Source organism: Colossoma macropomum, unplaced genomic scaffold, assembly GCF_904425465.1.
Source record: "Colossoma macropomum unplaced genomic scaffold, Colossoma_macropomum, whole genome shotgun sequence".
NCBI classification, from domain to species: domain Eukaryota; kingdom Metazoa; phylum Chordata; class Actinopteri; order Characiformes; family Serrasalmidae; genus Colossoma; species Colossoma macropomum.
The window spans coordinates 37,378,088-37,384,697 of NW_023494785.1; positions in this window are offsets into that span (position 1 = coordinate 37,378,088).

Sequence of the window (6,610 nt, forward strand, 5' to 3'; positions counted from 1 at the left end):
CACCAGACAGCACAAACTGAGTCTTTTGTCTGTCCACCTTTATTTACTCAGCAATGCCGTCGCCAGCCATTACATGTTCTAACAGCACTCATAAGACAACGTGCAGGTCACGTCAGAACTTTCAAATAGACCATTCTCACACTTCAGTATTCGTTAATGTTTATGCGGAAGCATAAACAGTAACATGACACTGTAAACGATGGCTGAGAGATGTGCTGCATTCCTAAATGCAAAAATAATTCAACCAAACATCCTCAGCTGAGTTCTCACTTGATCGAGTTAGACTTCAGCGGAAAATCTCAGCTTGTGCTGTGTCGCTTTTCACGAGGAAAACTTGAACTGGAGAGCCTAGTCTATACACAGTCCATACAGTCAATACAGTTTTACTTGAATGTGTGATTAAAAAATGCTCTGCGCAAAGATAAATATAAATTCACTGGCGTATGCACCATTCAGTTATTATCACCGAGGTTTACTTGAGAACATGTCAAAGGACATTTTCTCTGTCTTTGCATATCTTCTTAAATTCACCTTTAAAGGTACTTGCATATAACAAAACCGCTGCAGCAACTTCAGCAGCTGTAAACTCTCTGCACACCATTTTACATGTGTCTCCGATGTGGACTGAATAAAGAATGAAGGGTTTCTGACATGATGGGTCAGTGCTTAGTGATTTCCTGAGTATCCATTGGTCAGTTTCACACAAATGTTGACAGACAGTGAGTCACATACGATCTTCGCAATAAGATGGAACCATATTTCTATGATCTTCGAGTTTGTGGACCCTAAAGGGTCAATGCAGAATATGATGTGTCCCTTTGCTGGTTGTGGTTTTCAAGGCTTTTGCCGACATTGCTAACGTTCACATGGGCTGAGAAGGAAGAATTAAACTTGGTCGACTTTTTGTCGTCAGAACTGAGTCGCAATAAAGAGTTTTTTAGTTTGCCCTTTTAGTGTGAGGTATGATGAAGTATCAAGCTTCCAGTCCCAACACTGCTCATAAAAATTTGCATGGCCGACTGAAAACTGCGGCCTGTTAAACGGTGCAGACAGAAGTTTGATAAGGCTGTTATTTAGAGCCTGGTGTGATGACGCAGTGACTGAGGAAGGTCTGTGAGGTTCTTTTGGTAGCACTTTACAGACTTGTGGTTAAGATAAGTGGGTAATGATATGATAATATTATGGTAACAAGTTGTACTTAGCAAAAAATTACATGGTCATGTTCAAGTTGTTACTAAATAACAAGTTTTTAATTGTGACATTAATAGATTGGTAATAATATGGTAGAATAATGGAAACAAGCTGTATTAACTGAAAAATGACATGCTAATGTTCTAGTTGTTACTAAATAATAAGTTAACATATGTTACGGTAAAGTATAAACATGTTGTATGAAGATCCCAGATTTGGCGGGGTTTGGACCATTTTGTATGTTTTTAAGTATTAACAGCAAACGTCCAGGCTCAAGAAGAAGGTCCGGCTTGATGTTTAAGTCTCAAATGCAAAATTAATATTATACTGAAGAGGATATGATGATGACAGTAATTCACTCACATCTTTGAAAGACACGTCTGTCTCTAAGTTTTGACTGAGTTCTTTTTGAAAACCCTTTCAATCATCAGATTGATCCCCTCAAGGAAGGAGTCTGAAGCACAACCACACAAATTTTTTTCGGGACACTGTGTGCAATTCCCCAAAACCCCCTCCAAATCCCCAAAACATACATAGTTCAGCTTTAAAATAATTTGCTGGTTTAAATAAAAATTTGTATAAAAATTTATATAAAAATCACAATTATTCTGATATGTAAAAATTAATAAGACACTACAATCTCAGCAAAAAAGGTGCTGAACTGTCATTGGGGTGGTACCTTCAAGTGTACATCTACACCTTTAGTTGGGGAACAAATTTATACCATATTCCATTGAAAAAGCTCTATTGACTTTATAAACCTTATCTTGTCTCCGGCCTTTTCATATTACTGCTGTAAAGCTGCTCCAAAATTAGATTATGAATCGGTTGATGTACCTTTAGGGGCTTTACCTTTAGGCTTTGCTTGTACCTTGATGAACAAAAAAATATACCTGTACAGCATTTTTTTCTGACAGAGTAGAAGCTGTAAAAAAAACAAAACAAAATTATTAACAACTAGAAAAATACTCAAATTATTGAATTACAATGTCTAAAAATACTTCTGTCTAAAAATAATAATTTCAAATCTACATTGTTATCATGCATATTATTAATATAACAAGTGATTCCAAACATTTGAAGAGTGGTACATTTTCAAGATTATTTAGGATCAATCTGGAATTTTCACTTCTCATGCTGTAGAAATGAATCTTTGATTGTTTCAGATATAAAAGTGTTAATCATTTAATTTCATTCACCACAGGCTGTTTGGTGCCTCTACTTCCCCATTTCACTGTGTGTTCACACCACTGTATGTAAGTTCCAAATCACTGAAACTGGATGAGGTGAAGAAATAATGGACAGTGTGTGTGAGGTGTTGGTTCATGCAAAGTCTCGTGCAAATCAACAACGAAAACGCGCTACACTAAAGAAAGACTGTTCCTCATTACTTTGCATGGAACTTGAAAGGTTTTTTGTGAACGATGCACAGCATCTTCCTGCTTATGAATATGGCCCTAAATATAAATAAATAAATGATGTCAGGGCTTGACATTAAGCTTTTTATCTAGAGATCTTCTGTGGCCTTATTACAGAAAAACAGTTCATAATCTTATCCTAACTCCACATAAGAAAGCAGTGTTATAGAAGCATCCTAACTAGACAGAATTTCCGAAGCGCTGTCCTAACTTGGGGATACCACCAGCAGTGTCCTGACTTCTGTTTTGTATCCTTCCATTTCTATTTTCAGTCGTTCAGTTGAAAAAAGAGAATGTTGTCTTTAGTCAACTGTGACAGGCAGCATGACAAGTTCATTGTAACTAGCATAATGATGGTACATTTATTCGTAATGCAAAACGTGTGAGAGTGGGGTTTTTTTTGCACCCTAACACCCTTGTTTATGTGTTTCAGAAGACATCACAGTGGTGGTGGTGAAAAATAAGGAGACAGCTGAACGTGTGGCTGTTTAGGAGTAATAGCACTAGCATGGCTTGCACGGCAGCTAAAGCTTTGGGAAAACTAAAATTGGATAGCAACCATGCCCCATTAAACAGCAGGGCAGACGGGGTCACAATATTATTAACCTTTTCAAACTTTCAGTTTATTGTACTTTAGTTTTAGTTGCATTTAGTTTGCACATATTGTTGGTTGCGTGCTAACAGACATAACAACTGATTATTAACTTCAGTGGAGTAGTTTAGGATTTCCTAACATGAAATAAGATGCTGGAAGATCAGATATAACTCCTAAATTTAGGTAAGATCTGCCTGAATCTTACCTTGACCCTGAGAGAGAAAGAAATATTAGCTTACTTGATTTAACTGGTGTTACTTTCTTAGTCTTTTACAACCATCTTGCCATTAAACCTCAGTCAGTATTATTGTAGCATGTTACCGATATAAGGGTGTAATATTATGGTTACCTATAAATTACATGCTAATTTTGTAGTTGTTGCTAATTTATAAGTTAGTAGTTGTGGCAGTAACAAGTCAGTAATAAGCAAAATAAGTTGTACTAACCTAAACATTACATAATAAAAACTAACGATGTTAATAAATAATAAGACAGTAATTAAAGTGGTAACTAGTTCGTAATGGAAATTTTTTACACTTGTAGTAAAAGGTCCAGCTATTGTAGCACATAACTGCTTTATTAACATATCACTCCAATTCTTTTAAATCATTATAGAGTTTTATAACCCCAAAAATAAGTAATTTTGCTAAAGTTACATGATATTAGAGCTGTTAAATACTAATGTAGTCATTTCTACATTGTTTTGTACCTATTATGTATTTAAATGCTTGGTTGCACTGTGATGTACAGGCTGCATTTATAGTGAAACTGAATGTTATTAGATCTGTAAAATGCAAACTTACGTATGCAAATATACGTACAAAAGTTTACTTCAGCTATAACTTAAACTGTCATCTGGTACACCTCCCTTCTGTGAGCTCAGAAGTTCACCCCTGTTAGAAAGTCCAGTGCATATAGTCCATAGTCTGCTTCCCTATATTCCCTTTTTAGGAGGGCTCCAAGCTCTCTAGTAAGCCAATGTTTTATTCAATCTTTTCCTTCATTACATAGAATCGGGGGCTGTGTTAACAAAACACTGTTGCACTGTTATAAAGCAGGGATCTGACAAACAGCTTCAAAATTAGTTCCGTGATGAACTTAGAATACACCACAAATATCTTTATCTTTCTTTATTTGAACTTATTATTTAGTAACAACTAGAAAATGGCATGTAATCCTCCATTACCAACTTTTATTACCAACATGTTACAATTACTGTTACAAATACTAACTTACTATTTAGTAACATCTATCAGCATGTAATCAGCATGTAATTGACAAATACCAACTTTTATTACCAACCTGTTACAAATACTAACTCATAAATAACTTATTATTTAGTAACAGCTAGGAAATTGGCATGTAATACTAATAAAATATCATGTAAGTATAACTTTGTACCATATTACCACCCATTTATTACTGTAAAGTGCCACAGATGTAACTGTAGTTATAGAATAAATGTTTTCATGCTGTCAACCTTTCTCAGAGTCAAAGTTTAAAAATTACAGTTACATGTGAGAAGTGAACCCTGAGAGAATCTCACATCAGCTTTTGGCAGCGTCAACATTACACAAAGGCTCTAAAACCCCGACACAAAAAACTAAAGACACTAAGGAATGTAAAATACAAATACAGGGTGGTAAACGTAAGGGGGATCGGTTGTAGAAATTTGTAAACATGATTTACAGATGATTTACTACAAGACGACAAGTTTGAGTGTTTTAGAGTAGACACGAAGAAACAGACAACTGCACTGCAGTGGAGTGGAGGGTACAGATGGTCTGAAAATCATGAATGGCAAAATACACATGCTTTTAAATTCACACTCAAACCAACACAAGACCGAAATGGAGGTTTTTTGAGAAAATTTTAATCTTGAATTGCATTTTCATACAGAAAACAAATCCGATTAGAGAGATGATTGGTAGATGAAAGATGAAATTGTGTTTTCTTCATGACTGAAATATACCGTACCTTTCTTAATCAACCAGTAAATGTGAGAATCTAATGCCATTTCCTGAAATCACAACCTTAAACCTCAGTCCTTAAACCTGTTTATTCATCTTATATAGCAAAGGAAAGTTTATTAAATAGATATTAAAATAATACCACTAAGGTTTAAGGAAACTAGAAAGCGAATGAGCACTTTCATTATCAATTGTGGAGCTGCTTTTAACGTACCTTCCAAACACATGGACAGGCCGCTGCAGACTGCCTTACCTTGGGGACTGGGTGGGCGGACCCTGCTGCACTGCGATTTTTCATTGGCTAAAAGGGCTGTAGGCTGGATTTGGCAAGTGTTCAACAGAACTTTGGTCATGCACATGCTTTAGGAACAGAGTAAAACAATTGTGTGCAGAGTTCCTATAAAAACAATTGCCTTTGTTTCAAAATTTTAAGCTGTCACACCACTCCATTCTGACTTTTATTCCCAGAATGGTGTACTGGTTCTGCCCTGCCTATTTCCAACCCTGTCAGCATCCTTTTGTACCAGTAAAGACAATACACTCACCGAGTACATTATTAGAACACCTTTACACCTACTCATTTATGCAATTATCCAATCAGTCAATCATGTAGGAGCAGTGCAGTGCATACAATCAGGTATATCATGCATGAGCCAGCAGCTTCAGGCAATGTTCACATCAACCGTCAGAATGAGGAAAAAATGTGATCTCAGTGATTTTTGGCATCTACAGTTTACACAGAATCTGCAGGAATTGCGTGATGGAATCAAATCAACAATGCCACGATTCCCAAATGTATGTTGCCAATATCTTGTGGAATCCATGCCATGAAGAACTGAGGCTGTTTTGAGAGCACCGGGAGGCTCTACCCAGTATTAGCACAGTGTTCCTAATAAAGTGCTTGATGAATGTAAACCACCCACCACTAGACTGAATTATCTTGATAAGGTCATGTACTACTAATGGATTAAGGCTACGTTTACACAACAGGTAAAAGTGGTCCAAGTCCATCTGATGTTTTTGTTTGGCTGTTCACATTATCTTGTAAATGTGACCCAAATACGACTTTAGTCTGAACAGATCAGCTCCTAAACCGACCCGCATGCGCAAAAGAACAATGCTTTACATGGCGTGCTCGTCCAGAGGTGAACAATCATGATGGCCAACAAACATCAGTCGTTCCTGGAGGGTTCAGTTTCATCACTGCCAGCGTCACAGGAGCCATCATTAAGTTCCAATGGTTGACAGCTGGGCTCATCACCCACAGTGTGTTCGAGTTTGTCGTAAAAAGGGCTCGTTATTCGGCCACGGCCACTTCTTTGGTTCGTGTCCTCGGATTCTTTAAACTGTTCTTTGACGCTGCAGCCTCGGTCTCCTATGGCCACGTTCAGCCGTTTCGTTTGAAACCTCTTCGAACACGGAGAGGTTGCGATAAG